This window comes from Myotis daubentonii, chromosome 5, assembly GCF_963259705.1.
Source record: "Myotis daubentonii chromosome 5, mMyoDau2.1, whole genome shotgun sequence".
NCBI classification, from domain to species: Eukaryota; Metazoa; Chordata; class Mammalia; order Chiroptera; family Vespertilionidae; genus Myotis; species Myotis daubentonii.
This window is the reverse complement of record NC_081844.1, coordinates 30,684,014-30,700,742: the sequence shown is the minus strand read 5'-3', so window position 1 is coordinate 30,700,742 and position 16,729 is coordinate 30,684,014. Positions and strand designations below refer to the sequence as shown.

General features: G+C 52.9%; 1 protein-coding gene across 12 annotated transcripts in view; it reads left to right on the top strand.

The window, feature by feature from the left end:
- Window positions 1-16,729, top strand: part of KDM4B (lysine demethylase 4B) — a 134,559-nt gene that overhangs the window by 49,671 nt on the left and 68,159 nt on the right. The window lies entirely within an intron of this gene.

The following is a 16,729-nucleotide window of genomic DNA, read 5'->3' as shown; positions in this document are numbered from 1 at the left end:
AGGGTAGCCTTGAGCACTGAGCCTCCCTCGCCTTCCTCTTGGCCTTCGGTTTGAGGGGTGAGGTTAGCAGTAGGCCCCTGCTGCCTGGGGTCCCCACTAGTTTGCAGGTGCTGAGCAGGGGTGGGTGAGCTGTCCCGAAGGCCACTCTGTGAGTGCTGGGCTCTGCAGGCTGGGGCATATGTGCAGTGTGCTCTGTGTTCTGGAATCTCTGAGCTAACACTTACCTCACATCCAGCTTCTGCTGGCAGGCCCGGAGGCAGCTGCCTTCTGTTTGTTCACGGCTGTTTCCAGCGGAGACTCCTTAGCTGGGGCTTTGCATCTCCCTGCCTGTTGTCACAGTGATCAGCGAAGCTCAGAGGGATGGCAGGGGAGGCCCGGGAGCAGACTGTGGCACTCCATACCTCAAACAAGACAGCTCGGGGCAGTGGGGGCGGGGGCAGGGGGACACAGCGCAGCTGGGGACACAGGCAGCAGACCCTGGCCAAGGCACCCCTTACCTTGACTGAGCCTCTACCCATAGGCACCTCAACTCCTTTAAGTTGCTTGGACCTCCTGGAGCCCTTTGCTGAGAGGGGCAGGATCAGGAGTTCTGAGCAGAGGACTCAGGAGCCAGCAGGAGATTTTGGGTGGGAAACCAGGCCTCCCTCTTCTTCCTTTGGCTGTATGACCATGCTCTCTTCACCTCTCATGTGAACAAAGCCGTTTCCTCTCAGACAGAGCAAGATAGAGAAGCATTGGACACGGACATGGTGGGGGCATTTGTAGGAGTGTCCCAGGGCTACTGTGACAAATCACCACAAGCCTAGCACACACACATTTATTCTGTCATGTTCTGTCAGGAGTCTCACAGGTGTGGGCTGGGCTTTTTCTTTTGGAGGCTCTATGGGAAAACCCGGCCTTTCCAGCTTCTAGAGGAGCCGTATTCCTGGTTTGTGGCCCTTTCTTCCATCTTCACAGCCAATAGCGCAGCCTCTTCCACCTCTGACTCTGACCCTCCTGCCTCCCTCTTATAAGGACCCTGTGATGACCCTGGTCCCTCCTCCCCATGCCCCCAGGGGTATCCAGGGTCCTTAATCTATCTGAAAAGTGCCTTTTGCCATATGAGGTGCCATGTCCACAGGTCCCAGGCCCAGGACTGGGATGTCTTTGGGGCCATTATCCTGCCAGCCCTGGGCCTCTGGCCTTTGAACTGTGCTACTCTGCGTGTGTGGGAGAGCCTGTTACCGTTCCAGGGCTTGTTTTCAGCCCACTTCTCTCCTTGGGTGGTGTGCGTGGCTTTGCATTAGCCCTTGGTCATCAAAGCCTCCAGGCTGAGTGGTATTTACCTTTCAGGGGTGAATTTGGAAGAGATTGGTGAGTTGGTGATGCCTTTTTCATAAGACCTGAATCTCACACCCACCAGCGTGATTCGGAGCACTCGGGCAGAAATGCTTCCTGGTCAGTGGCACTGTCCCATTGCTGTCCAGGAGGTCCCAGTGGCCGTGTAGCCACCCTGTCCCCTCCTCTCTCCATGGCAAGGCTAGGCTGTGACTCCACAGAGGCCCCAGCTTAGGCCTGGAGGAGAGGGGGCCACGCTCTGCCCCAAGTTCACACCTGCAGGCAGGAGGGCGGGGCCTGGGAGTGCAGCTTGTGGTGTGAGTGGACCTGCCCCTCACCTGGGGGCTCTGCCTGCCTCCTCTTAGCAGTCAGCATGCTCTCCGTGGGCCGTGCAGGCTGAGTGCCCACGAACAGCCCTCTGACTCCCTGTGCAGATCCACAGGCTGTGTTGCATGTTTGTGTGTACGCCTGAGTGTCTGAGTGTGTATATGTGTGCTTGTATGTATGTGAATATATGTATATGTATGTGTGAGTATATGTGTATGTGTGTTTATGTATATGTGTGTGTTTCTATAGTTGAAGTGTTTTTGTGTATGTATATGTATGTGAGTGTGGTGTGTGTGTGTGCTGGGCCTGCTCGATGGCCTGGATCCGTGGTCGGCAAACCGCGGCTCGCGAGCCACATGGGGCTCTTTGGTATTCAATTGATAAATGAATAAAGAGCAGAGCCACACTCAAGGGGCCAAAGAGCCGCATGTGCCTTATGAGCCATGGTTTGCCGAGCCGCAGTTTGCTGACCACTGGCCTGGATGATACTTCATGGTGTTGGCCAGTGACTTGGCCATGTATCTGAGTGACTCCTCTGTCCTCCCTGTCCCAGTTCGGTTGGGTGCAGCTCCCATCAGGGCCACTAGATGGCGCCCCTGCCCTTCCCCATGGACCGTTATCTCCCAGCACGGAGGTGGAAATTTCCTAGGTTCTTTTTATCCTTTTTAGACTCCATCTTTTTAGAACCCACTGGGCAATGATCATCCCAGGGCCCCTTGGGAGCCACAGTAGGAGGAGAGCAAGGAGGGGGCAGGGGGATGGGCGGTAGGAACACTGCCTCTGATCTGCTCAGCTCTGCGAGCATGCTCCGATTTTAAGGGCATCTGGCTGGCAGAGGGACCTTAAGGGAAGAAAACCCACCTTTTCCTTAGAGAGAGAGGGGAAGAAGCAAGCCAGTGCTGAGTGCCAGCACGTGGTGGCTAAGCTCTCATAGATGTGACCCTGGGGCAAAAGTGTGTTCTGGGGTCACGAGGCTCTGCAGCAAGCAGTGAGGATGCCGAGGAAAGCTGCTGGTCTCAGGGAGGTTGGTGCAAGAAGTGGTGTAGGGAGCCTGGCAAGGAGGCTGGCTGGTAGTGAGAGGGTGGGGGCCACAGAAAAGAGGCTGGGATGGATGGTAGAGGGAAGGTGGTGGGACTGGCTTTGAGGGAGGTGAAGTGTGAGAAAACGCAATAGAAAGTCCGCGAGAGCTGTCCATGAGAGGGGACCCCGGGAATGTGAGGGCACAGCAGCCCCCTTCCTGGGGGATGCAGCAGGACAGACACCTGGCTCTGCATCTTTCCCCTGTCACCAGCACTCGGTGCTCTCTGGCTGCAGCTCCTGGGGACAGCCCCTGCTTTGCATGCTGTACCCCTTGTTTGCGTGGGGTGGCCCTTGTGTCTACCCATCACCTCACCTACACCCTTCTCCACAACCCGATTCCCGAGAGCAATGGGGAAGCCATCAGCAGGGCTGGCATTGGACATAGCAGCGCGTCTCTGACAGAAAGAATGTTCCAGAAGGCACTTTGACCGTGGTCTTGGTTTCTGGTCCAGAAGGGGGGTGGGATTGCACTTGGGGGTCTCTCACACTGATCGAGTGTGGCCAGTGGGAAGGGACTTCTCAAAGTGTGGCCATGTAGGGTCCCAGCTCCCTGCTCCATGCCTGGTCAGCTCAGCCTGGTCATCGTACTGGGTGCCCTTCCAGCTCTCGCTCCTCAGGATCAGGGTGGGGATGTTGGCATCAGTGTCTCCCCACCAGACCATGGACCCGGTAGGGCAGGGCCCTCGGTCTTCCTTTTGTACCCAGCTCCCAGCAGGGGCCTGGCATAGAGAGGGGCTTGGTAACTATCAGGAGACCTGGGTACTTGGACCACAGTAACCCCTCCGCCTCTCGGAGCCCCAGTGCGCTGAGGTTTCCATCGTGTGGAGCCAGTGCCATCCTGTGGGAGCCGGCCCTCCTGGTCTTGCTCTGTCACGGGGCCAACATGGACACTAGCCTGGGGGGCCAGGTGAGGTGCTCTCTTGCCCCTGGGCTGGGGGCTCAGGGAGCCACTTGGCAACTCCCTGGGAGGATGATGCCTTGCTCCCACCCCTCCCCAGAGAGGAGACATTCTCTGGCAGATTGTACTCACACGTCTGTCTCCCTAATATATGTACTGCTCTGCTTGCGTCTACAGTAGCTTAATTGCAACCATTTCAGATTATTTCCGTAGCACTTTTTTTAAAGTGTCGACGTCCTCAGGTTTATTGCGTTTTATGAAGCCTTTCTGGTGTGTTGCTACTCGGTAGTGTGATTTGTGTGTCAAAGTGACGTGAACAGCCTGGTGTCGATAAAAGCATGAAATTTGCTTTGAAAGGCTGGCAGTACGTGGTGCTCTCAGGCAGCAAGGCTAAGAATATCTGAAGCATTTGAGTGCTTCAGAATTCCTTTTGAGATGGGGATTGAAAATAGACCGGTACTTATACTCACACGAGGACCATTCTTGCCACTGCTTGACCTTCCTGCCGCCCTGCTGCCCTGTCCATTGTTGAGGCCAGGAGGGTGGGTAGGCATGGGTCTCAGGAGGAGGCAGGGCTGGCCCTGCCGGACAGTGCCTAGGGGGTGGGCAGCCCAGGGCTTAGTGTCCAGAGATTGTGCCCTATAGAACCTGCTGTCCTGGACCAGACTCGTTCTGTGAAGCCCATGGGTGGTGGTGGTTTAGCCAGAGATGATATCCCCACAGCCTGTCCCAGGACCACTCTGCCTGAGGGCTGCCCCTGGGCCATCTGCCACCTGGTTTGGCCCCTGTGGGTCTCAGGCCAGGACAGCTACCAAGCCCATCATTGGAAACTTCAGCTCCGTGTGTGATACACCCACCTCGTGTTGTTTCACACTGTTTCTCAGATGCAGCAATAACAGTGTTTCTAGCAGTATTGCCACATGCAGCACCTGCCACCTTCTGTCCTCCCTGCTGCTTCCAAGTGTCCCCAGGAAAGAGATCTGGGCTGGGAATTGGAGAGCACTGGGCTCTGGTCAGCCCTTGTCTTCCTGGGCACTTCGGGACCATCTGGAGTGTGCTGTGCACCCTGAAGAGGAGAGCAGAGTGCCTGCCACCCTGTGCAGGGTAGCCTGGCACACATTACTGCTAATGTAGGGAGTCAGTCCCCCTGGCCCTGCTTCCCAGGGTGGGGAAGGTGCCTTGTGGTGCGTCCTGTGTGCCTGCATACCGGGCAATGGCTGGCTACGGCTTCGGCAGGGCAGGCTTGGGAGATGACAGCCTTCGAGGGTGAGGCCGGCTAGGGCGGGGGGCTCAGTTGCAGGAGCCAAGGACCGCTGCGAAGAGCAGAGATGGCGGCTTCTACCGTGCTGGGCAAGGCAGATGAGCTGCAGGAGCCCGGTGCTCTGGGCGGCCGAGAGCCTCACTTGGGGCACCAGGGCCTCTCATGGGCTGCTGGACTGTGACGGCTGGGATGCAGTCAGAGCTGTACAGTTGTGGTTTTCCTTTCCATGTTTTAAAATATATTTCTTTATTGATTTCAGAGAGGAAGGGAGAAGGAGAGAGAGATAGAAACACCAATGATGAGAGAGAATCATTGATTGGCTGCCTCCTGCACGCCCCACACTGGGGATTGAGCCCGCAACCCAGGCATGTGCCCTTGGCCTGAACCGAACCTGGGACCCTTCAGTCCGCAGGCCGATGCCCTATCCACTGGGCCAAGCCAGCTAGGGCCTTTCCATGTTTTAAATGCTGTGAGTGGGGGAAAGCCCCTCCTGGGTGACTGAGGCCAGAGCAGATGTGCTTTACCTGAGGGAACATCAACACAGTCTAGCAGGGTCATGTACAACCCCCCCGGCCCCCATCCCTCTTTGTCCCCCTAAACTCCCTCTGGTTCTGCTTGTACTTGGAGGAGGTGGAGATGCCTATATCCCTCTGGAAGGGGGTGTGCCTGGTGGAGGATGAGGATGCTCTCCTGCCTCTGGGGATTGGCCCTCAGGGCTGTGACCTTGGCCTTCAGGCCCCAGACTCTGCAGCATCCCATGAGTTCTGTCTCTGGCTTCCCCAGCCCCTCCATCCTTCCCACTTTGATTTATCTGGGATGCAGTCTTCCAAGTCTCTGGTATCAGTGTCCCTGTGAGGGTAGGGGGTAGAGACAGGGGACACGGGAGAGAGTCTGATTGCACTCCCATGAGGGGCATGGAGCCCTCACTAGCTCTGGATGGCCCTGAGGTGCGCTGAATGGATTCTTCTGTGCAGGGTTAGTGGAAGGAATGCTGGTGAGAGCCTGGGAGTCTGGGGGATTGTCTGAGAGCTCTGCCCCTTCGCTGACCTTTCAGAAGCCTGATTGAGGCTCCCAGTGGATTGGAGAAATTTTCCCTTTGATTCAGCTATACCTAGAGTTTTTCTTTAGCATTTTGCTCAGGGGAATTTCATAGGAGAGGGATTGGGAAGCCTTTGCTGCCAAAAATTCCCAGCAGGCACAGCCATCTCTGCCTGTGCTCGGTACTCTGGAGGTGTGCGTGTGCACGTGCATGTATGTGCATCTGTGTACATACACCTGTGCATGTATGTACATGTGCATTGCATGCATGTGTGAAATGCACCTTTGTGTGCATAGCTGTCCTGTGTGCATTGAGGTGGTGTGTGCACATGTGCTATGTGTGCATGCCTGCGTGTGTATGCATTTATGCATTCGAGGACATGTACTCCCTGCCATGGGGCACAAGGAGGAAGTATGCACACACTGGCTGACTCCCATGTGACCTGCTCTCTGACTGCAGCCTGGGCACTGATGGGTGTGTTGCCCAGGCAGAGCAAGGTTCTTTTGGGGGCAGGGGTGCTGCTGGGCTGCTCTCTTGCCCCTAGACCTGGCCCCTGGGGACCTCTCTGCAGGTCCACCTGAGGCAGCATCAATCCTTTTCCCAGCTGCACCTCCTGCAGCATTGAATAATCCCTCCCTCCTTCCCTTCTTGCCTTCTCCTCCCTTCCTCCTGCCTCCTTTCTGCCTTGCTGTCCAAAGCCAACTCCCCAGGCTTGGCTGTAGGTGGCGCTGGAGGACCACAGTGCCTGGTCCAGGCCCTGGGAGGGCCTCTGCTTTGTTGTCAGGGAGCCAGACTGAGGTGCGTGTTGGAGCCATGGGAAGATGACCAGGCAGCAGCCCCGAAGGCCCTTGGTGGAGAGCACTGGTGTCTAGAGGAGGCCTGGTTGGCCATGTGCAACTTCATGGCTTCTGAGACTCCAGGGCAGCAGTCACCAGGGGGCCCCATTCCCTGACTCAGGCACACCCCCTTCTCCAGCTTCAAGGGTAACTCCTCCTAGCCACCTTGCTTTGGCAAGATCCCGAAAGGCCCCATGGTGGTAGGGAAGGCTCTGTGCCAAGGTTGGTAGGAGCCTGACAGCTTCACAGATTGGTTTCAATAACTTAGCTTCCCAACACCACACCCTGTCACCTCACTGGTACAAGATGCGAGAGCAGATAGACGTTCCCCCCTTGTCCCCTCACTCACCCGGCCGAACTCCCACTTGGTATCTGAGCACAGAGTTGGTGTGGCTGTGGTGCCTGGGGAGGTCAGATGGATAAGACCTACCAAGATGTCAGCAGGTGACTTGATTTGTACCTTGTAACTTGGTGGGAAAACCTAGGTCCTGAGCTAAGGTGACAGAAATACAGCAACAAAGAGTATCTTAGAGCAGAAACCTCCTCTTGAGAGCAGATGTAAGCGTGTTTGGGGAGCTGTGGGTTGCTGGGCTCATCCAGGGGATCGTGGAGAGGGGAGGAGCCTTTCCAGTCTCCTCTTTTGACCATGACCGTGGCCACGGTACCAGAGCTGGGTGTGCTTTATTCCATTTGTGCCTAACCCACTTGCCCACTGCCTCCTTCCAGGACTCCTGCGTGTGTGTCAGGGACACCAGCGCCACTTTCCTGGATGTAGTTGCGGGGGTGTTGCAGTCGTGCACTCTGGCGCTTGGGATCACATCGGTGGCGCAGCGCTAGCATGAGCGGTTTAACACCATGGCCAGGAGTGTCTGTGCATGCAGGTGCTTAGGGGAAGGATGGCTGTGTCACCGCGGCCCAGAAACCCTCCCAGCCCTCCTAGCCATCCCTCAGCCTCGCTTTTGCCAGTTTCAAAGCATTTTGTACAGCATGGCACCACGCGGTTTTAATCACAGATCCTTCCATTCGCATGACTGGTTTCTCTCACCAACCTTCCCCGCACTAAATTCTTAGCAGCCTGGCTGAGCCTAGCGGTGGGTCACGTGAGAACACGTGCCTGTGCTTCTCAGGCAGAGCAGGGCACCCAGGAAACCCAGTGTGTTTAGGGGCACTCACCCAGGGGCTCCCACACTTCAGTGCCATCTGTCTCCATGGGCTGGTTCCTCGCGTGTTGCTGCACACTGGCAGGGACAGACACAGTTGGTGTTTGTTCAGGGAATGCAAAGTGATTTTAGCATCAAGTTAAGCAGAGGAAGGTCAGCCTTCTGCTAAGGAAAAATCTCACCATGTGCTCTCATCCAGAGCCAGCAAGACTGAGGTGGGGGGTCTCATATTTCTGACCAGCTATTGCTGTACTGTGAGCCCAGACAGCTGGGTGTCCCTGCAGCCAATGGAATTAGGAAATGGGCTTTTTTGCAGGGGTGGAAGGTCCCAGCATGGACTGGGGCCAGGAGTTCCCAATGTAAAAACTATGAAGTTGTTTCTTGTTCCTTAGTCATTTGTTATAAGTTTGTCTATTTGTCACTGTTTTGGTAGTGTACTCTCTCTTTTTTTTAAAGACTTTATTTTTTTGGAACTGTTTTAAATTTATGGAAAAGCTGAGAATGATAGTACAGAGATTTCCCATGTGCCTCACACCTGGCTTCCTTATTATCTTTTATTAGCCTGGTACATTTGTCACAGTTAATGAACTCACACTGATACACTCCTGCTAACTACAATCCATACTGTATTCAGATGTCCTCCGTTTTCCCTACTGTTCTTTCTCTGTCCCAGGACCCAGTCCAGGATCCCAAGTGACATTGAGTTGTCACATCTCCATAGGCACCTCTGGGCTGTGACAGTTGATCAGACTTTATTTTTGGTGACCTTGACAGTTTTGAAAAGGGATTTTGTGGAAAGTCCCTGAATTAGGGTTTGTCTGGTTTTTCTCATGGTTATACCAGGTTCTGGGCTCTTGGAGGAAGGCCCTACAGTGAAGGGCCCTCCCATCCCCTCATACCCAGGGTCACGTGTCACCATGAGTTGTCATAGTTGATGTTGACCTGGCTGAGTGTGTCAGTTACTCTCTCCCCTTGCCATGCTGCCCTCTTTGAAGTGTGTGTGGTTTTTTTAAAAAAATCCCAAATCTTCCAATATCAGAATTAGGAAGAGAATAATTAGCAGAACAGCCCTGTGCTTAATACCCAGATGGGACAGATATGGGCCTTCTGGCATACTTCTGTCAGATGTTTTTCAACTCTTTCCTTTCTCCTTTTCTCAAGTTGGGGTAGTTTCAGTATTTCTGTTGCTTCATAATACATCCGCCCAGAGTTCTGGCTTGCATTGGTTAGTTCACACTTCTGTAGGTCAGAACCAAGGCACAGGCCAGCCGGGTCCTCAGTTCAGGGGCTCAGAGGCTAAAGTTGAGGTGTCGGCGGGTCCTTTTCTGGGAACTCTGGGAAAGGTCTACTTCTAGGCTTATTCAGGTTGTTGGCAGAGTGAGGTCCTTGTGTTATCACTGGCTGTCAGCCTTGGGTGCTGTCTGCACCTAGAAGCTCCTCTTAGGTGTCCCCCTACATCTCCAGGGAAGTCTTGGGGGGTTCCCTCACACTTGGCACCTCTGACTTGAGGAAGGGCCCCACTCCTCTTCAGAGATACAGCCCACCAGGGTAATCTCTCCAATTTTAAGATTTACTGATTTGGGACCTTAATTTTAACAGCAATACACCCTCATGGAAACACTGGGAGGAATGTTTCAATAACTGAGAACAGATGTGTGAGCCCTAGGGGCCAGAAGTATTGGAGACATCTGAGAACTGTGCTTGCCATAGTGTGTTCCCTTTATTATTACTTTATTTTTTAATCCTCACCCAAGGATATTTTTTCCATTGATTTCTAGAGAGAGTGGAAGGGAGGGAGGAAGGGGAGAGAGAGAGAGAGACAGAGAGAGAGAGACAGAGAGACAGAGAGAGAGAGAGAAACATTGATGTGAGAGACACATCGACTGGTTGCTTCCCACATGCGCCCCTATTGGGGCTGGGGAACCTGCACCCAAGGTACATGCCCTTGGCCAAGAATCAAACCCATGACCCTTTGGACCTCAGGCTGACACTCTAACCATTAAGCAACCAGCCAGGGCTATAACTTTAAAAATATATATATATATTTTTATTGATTTCAGAGAGAAAGGGAGAGGGAAAGAGCTAGAAACATAAACGATAAAAGAGAATCATTGAATGATCGGCTGCCTCCTGCATGCCCCCCACTGGGGAGTGAGCCCACAACCTGGGTATGTGCTCAGACGGGAATCGAACCCAGGACCCTTCAGTCCGCAGGCCGATGCTCTCTCCACTGAGCCAAACCAGCTAGGGCTATAACCTTTTTTTTTTTTTTTTTTTTATTTATTTATTTATTTTTTAATTTTTTTTATTTTTTTTATTGCTTAAAGTATTACAAAGGGTATTACATATGTATCCATTTTATCCCCCCGCCCTAGACAGTCCCCTAGCCTCCCCTATCACCCAGTGTCTTATGTCCATTGGTTATGCTTATATGCATGCATACAAGTCCTTTAGTTGATCTCTTACCCCCCTACCTCCAACCTTTTTTTTTTTTTTTTTAAATCATGAAACATAACATAGTACAAAAAGTATACAAAATATGTATGTACAAAAAATATATATATTTATGTCCAGTTAACCAAATGGCTCTACAGCCAACCCCTTGTTAACCTTCATGATGTCAGGAAAAGCACCTTCTTCCTACCATGCACTGGTGCCCCTCCCTGAGAGGCTCCCTCCCCATCCAGAACTGACGACCACCCTCCTGCCTTTGATGGCGCTTCTCTGTGTCATTTTTCTGCTTGTGTCTGTGTCCCTGGGCAATTGAGTGTTGGCCAGATTTGAACTCCATAAATGGACTCATTTGTATCTTGCGTTTGTTCCTGTTACATGTGGCGATAATTTATTCATTTTCATGGCTGTAGAATTTTCCATTATATGAGTGTTCCTCCATCTGTTTATTTGTTCACTGTTGATGGACATTTGAGTTGTTTTCAGTTTGCGGCTGTTGCAAACAGCGAGTCATCTTTTACCTGCCACTGTGTAAGAAGTCCATTAGTAGGCATGACGATGAGATGAGAAATAACATACTAGTGCTTCTTGTGATGCTTCCTATGTGCTAGGCGGTGCTTGGAGTGACTTCTTGTACTTGTCTGCAGCCCCTGCCATCCTCCATCACAGATGAGGCGTAGACACTGGCTTGGAAGTGGTGGGACTGCGACTTAAACTAGGCCATTGGCCCAGCCCGCATTCCTAACCACTGCTCTGCTCCTCAAAGTATCATTCTTTGAATCAGGAGGGGTGGCAGTTTCTGGCCAGGTAGTTGCTCAGCTTTGGAGATAGGGTATATTCCAGCTGGCAAAGTTGGTCCAAATTTGAAGGTCAAGTTCAGGAGAGAAGGACCCTTTTCTTACAGGGCCCCTAAAACAATCACTGACTCTAACTCCACTAGCTGAAATAGAAACTGGTAGGTTCTTGTGGGAGATGGAGGGGATGATGCAGGAATGTGGGGCCCCAGGCTGACAGAGGCCCTGCCACTTTCCACAAAGAGCTTCCAGGTTACCCTGGGCATAAGTGTCCTGGTGGGGGAAGAGAGAGGGAATGTTCAGGGACCTTTGATAGACAGGCCTGGGAGGCAGCATCCATGGCTTCTGCCCACATCTCATTGGCCGTTGTCCAGTTACATGGCCACACTTTAGTATGGGAGGCTGGGAAACATAGTCTGACCACGTGTCCAGGAGGAGAAGGGAAAGGGGTGGGTGCTGAATGAAGGTGGTTGTCAGGTTGTAGAGGAGACGGGCCTGCTCAAGCCCTGGACTCACACGGGGACAGATGCCATCTGTCGGGAAAGGAGCTTACAGAGTGGCTGTACCTCTCCTTCCCGTCCCTGCAGCAGGGCAAGCCTGGCATTCTTGGCAGCCTGGGAGCCCCTGAGATGGAGACAGGGAAGCTGCAGGGATGAGGAAGTCTGTGGAAGGAGAGGGACCGGGGCAGCCCAAGGAGGGGCCCAGCTGGAGGGTGGGCGGCTAGATCAGGAGCTGAAGTCTAGAAGTTTCCTGGGTTAGAAAGCTACTGCACTGAGGCATTCCAGGAAGCTTCCTCTGGCCAGGAGGGTGAGTTAGCATGGGAGGGAGGCTCCAGGGCCTGGGTGGGGGCGGGCAGGGTGGGTTAGCCCTGCTGCCTGGTCGCCAGCCCTCTATGCAGTTATGATCATCTCCTGCCTGCCTGCCACTCATGGCCGCAGGCATCACTGGCTGTCGCGTGGACCCGCTGGCTTGCTTTGGCAGGAGCAGATGGCCCTTCATTTTAGAGTCTTTTGTTCAAAGTAGGTGCTTTAGAGTTGGCCCAGCGATGCCCTGCATTATTGTGAGGCTGCAGGGTTTTTGCTTTAGGGCAGTTGGAGCCAAGAAAGCCCTCCTGGTTCCCACGTTCCGGGTTCTGGGATGGCACCAGACGAGAAGCCCGAAGCCTTTCCCTGCCCACCACTCTAGAAACTGTTGGCTCTTCGGTTTGAAATGTCAATCTGGAGATCCTCCCACAGGCAGTGTTTAGATTAGGAGTTGATTCAAACTGGGGAAGGGGGGAGGGGTCTGTGGCTGCTGCAGGGGTGGTGGCAAGGGGCTTTCTGTTGCAGAGAGGGGCATCCTGGCCCAGAGTTGCTTACCCTCACACTTGTCATTCTAGCCGAGCCATGAGCGATTTGGGTTCTCTTTTCAGGGTCTGGTTTCCATGGCGAGGTTGCTGCCAACAGATTTCAGCTCCCCAGAAGGGAGATTCCTGGGAGTCTGTGAGTAGGGGGAGTCTGCTTAGCTTTGCTCACAAATCTGGCGGTGAATGTGCTCCTCTCATGTTAGCCCATCAGCAGCAGATGGGAGCCCTTGTGGCCTTGGGATGCTGTGGGGCAGGTGCAGGATGGGACCAGAGGTGGCCGTGTCGCCAAGACGAGACACGCTAATGGCCCTTGTTCAGCAGCTTCCTGTGAGGCTTGATCTGTCTGCTCTCTCCCTCCTGATTGCGAGCTGAATAGAACTGAGCCAATGTAACTTGTGTGTAAGCTTAACCCTCTCCAAAGTGCCAGGGTCCAGAGCGGCTCGGGAGTGACTCTAAGTGCCCTGTGGCTTTCATCTCCTGGGCAGGAGGCTGAGACCCAGATGGTCTTATACATGGAAGCTGGAACCCCTGATGGTCACAGGGCCTGTTTGTAAAGTTTGTGTAATCCTCATGCCTACCATTCTAAAAAGCTAGTCCCCTAGTTTAGAGGGTAGGTCAAAGATACCCAGGGTCATCTCTGGTCCTTCCAGTTGCCAGGGGCCTCGGCTGCCAATGTGTGTCCACACAAGGTTCAGTAGGCCTTGTGAGTCTGTGTGACAGTGAATGCAAATACCAATGATATGGGAAGTCATTTTAATAGATCTGGGGTCTCCCACATAGAAGGTGTCTTGACTGTTCTCAACCTGCAGAGACGGGGATTTCAGCCACCCTCTCAGGCCTGCACCAGCTCATTCCCACATTTCGGGCTTGTGTTGAAGACTCAGGGGCGGCTGACAGTGGTCTGTCTAATTCCTCTCCACTCTGGTCAAATGGGAGCCAAGATCTTTCTCTCTTGAGTCAGCAGCCCCTATCCCTTCAGACACTCCTGTCCTCTCAATAGATCGTCCTCGCTCTTTTCTGTTCAGACCGTCTTACATGTTTCAACAGGAATAAATCAAGCATGTCCTCTGCTAAGGCACACACGCTACTGGAGGAGGAACTTGGTGGTGGGAGCAGCCAGTGTCACTAGCTACCACAGGGCTCTGGGCACACTGGGAAGCGGCCCCCTGGTTGTTTTACGAGCAGAAATTCAGACTGGTTCTATGAGAGGAGACTGAGGTCTTTGTAAATGGCACCAAGTTCTCACCAGCCTCGTGTCCCTTGAATTGGTCTCCCCCACGCTGGCAGCATAGGCCCTTTCTTCCTACTCTTACCGGATGCTCAGTCGCCTGTGCCTGCCTTTCAAAACCTCACCTGAGAAAGACCCCCCCCCACCCCCCCAGCTTTAAAAACAGCATCAAAAACAAGCCCAGTTGGCATCCTTGGTCCTGTCACATACCAAAAATGATTCACCTGCCTATAATAAACTGGGGCTGGGAATCAGATGTCTCCAATTCAGCGATTAATTGCAGGCTCAACACCACTCACTTTGTAAAGTCTGCTCCTTTAATTAAAGTGGGCTGGCAGTGTGTGCAGCCAACTCCTGCTCCCCTGAAGCTGGGCCCTGTAGCTGCGGGACCTCTAGGATGCTGACCTACCCCAGATCCCCACGGGGAGGTGCTGCAAACAGCTGGGACCCAGTAGAGATGGGGGCAGGCTGGGCACAGCCCTGGTGCCCAGGTGCTGACAGCCCCCCGCCCCCCACACACACACATACACACACTCCCGGCCCCCACCCTGGCTCAGTGCACCTTTGTCTCCTGCCAGCAGGCCAGTTCATTTTTGCATTCCTACTGGCGGTCGTCTCCGTCTGAGGCATCCCATTTTCTCTGAGCAGATGCTCCCAGGACTCTGTTTATCTCGTGTGTAGGTTTCAATAAAAATGTCATTATTTCAAATCATTGACACTGCTGGTGTGAGATACAAAATTTCATTCTCTGTTGTCTCAGAAAACGATCCATTAAAGATAAAACTGCCGTGGCTCAATAAGGTCCTTTCCTGGCAACAAGGCACCCTGGTCCTGGGCTGATCCTATCTTCCCAGCAAGTGTTCATATCTGTTCTGGGGTGGGGACAAATGAGGGAGGCTGCCTCCCCGTTTAACAGGGCTCCTCGGGAATTAAGATGGGATTTCCAGATAAACTGGGCCGCTATCCCTCTGCTGTCAGACCATTTCAGTCACACTCTTAGTGAGGGAGCTGTGCAGCCCAGGCCATGCTCCTTTGTGTAGCGGTGACCAAGTAGGGATGTACAGGAGCGCCCCCTCCCCCCGCCAGATTGTAGTTTCCATGTGTGCACCAACTGTTCAGCGGCCTGGAGACATACTTCTGTTTCGCCCCTGAGTGTTTAGGAAAGGGCCTTAGCCTCCCCTTTCTTCCCTTGGGCCAGGTCCTCTGGAGTCTCCCTTCCAGGCTCACTGGGTTGGGGACAACGCTTCCTTCCCTCCCAGTGGGGCGGGTAGACCCAGGGTGTCTTGGTGGTTCCAGGGCCGCTATCCATCCAGGCCTTTGGACCTGCTCCCTCGTGTTTCAAGGGCAAGCCTCTGCCAGGCGCTTTTTCTGACATTTTTTATTTTGCTAGACGACCCACTTGTCCTGCTTACCTCTGCTGTCCAGGGTACTGTTAGCAGTGCTTCTTCCATATTTCTACCATCATGACAAGGCCACCCTGCTCATACCCAGCGTAATGACCCCACCACAACTGCAGTCAGTGCTGTTGTCACAATCAGTTGGCACCCCTACCTTGTTTACTGAAGGACTTGATCCCAGGTGAGTTTCTTGCCCTTTCCTGCTCTGTACAGAGGCACCAAGCAGTTGTCACCTATCAGCATCATCCTTGTAGGCTCTCCTGGGTCAGATTCTGATTCTGTCAGCGGCAAGCACTCACTGGGGTTTATGTTTAACCTTGTTTGTGGTGAGGAATTTCTGCTTTCGACCCCAGGCAAGGGGCAGGAGCGACCTCAGTAGGTTTCATAGTCTGCTGTGGATGTTTCTGGTGCATATGCTGATTTTTTAAATTCTGTGCCCTTGCTGGACTGTTTTGTCTTGTAGTTCATCCGCTTGTTCTCTTAGTTTTCCAAGTAGGAGGTTGTGTTACTTAAAAGAAAAAAGCTTGTCTCTTTCCTTCTAATTGTTACTCCCCTTTCTCTTTCTCTTGACTTATGACCTTGGCTAGTGTCTTCAGTAGGTGGTGTTGAGTGGCTGCAGTAACGGGCAGCTTGCCTTGCTCCCAACTTTGCAGAATGCGTTCTGCCTCACTATGAGGTGTGACCGTAGGAAGGTTCCTCCTAGTCCTAGTTGGCTAAGAAATTTTATACTGAATGGTTTGAAATTTTATATAGACTTTTATTTGCAACCTTGGGGATAAACACTTGGTCTTGTAATAAACATTTTTGTGTCTGATTTGCTGATATTTTATTTAGGACTTTTGTGGTGTGAGACTGGCCTATTATTTTCCTGTGTATCTTTATCCTGTGTTTGTGACAGGGTTTCTCACTCATTCATTCATTAAAAAATATGCCAGATTCATAAAATAAGTTCACTAACATCTGATGCTCCCGTCTGCTCGGTAGTATAAGTGGGCACTGGCTCTTAGTGTGAAGGTTTACTAGGACTCAGTAAAACCATCAGGGCCTGGTGCCATTTCCAGCCTCTATGACTTTGTCTTTTCAGGGTTTCTGATTTGTCTGATGGGACTTGTATTAACCTGGTGGATGCTTTGGTCTAAGGCACAGAAGATGCTGAAGAGCCAACTGCATTTGTGACACAGCCAAGCACGGGGTTGGGTACCATGGCTCACCACTCCTGATCCTCAGGGCTGGGACAGGGTTTGTCTCGGTGGCCATCACATCAGGGGTGACTGCTTGTGATTGTGTCTCTGGGCACATCCACTCCACAGTGTAGACAAGTGGAGTAGTGAGGCCCAGCTCAGTCTAACCATCTCAGAAATGGCTCTTCTGTTGCTGGGGACTATTGGGGAAGCCTGTTCTGTGATTTGGTCTTTCTTCTGGGCCTGTCCAGGCCTTGGGGCAGTGTCCCACCAACTCATGGTGAGAGAGGTCACAGGCTGTGGCCACACAGGGGCTTTGGGTTTGGGGACTGCAGTGATAATGGCTTTAATGTCTGCCCAGCATGCAGGGCCCCGGCAGAGCCGATGGCATTTGGAGCTGCCTCAGCCTCCTGGG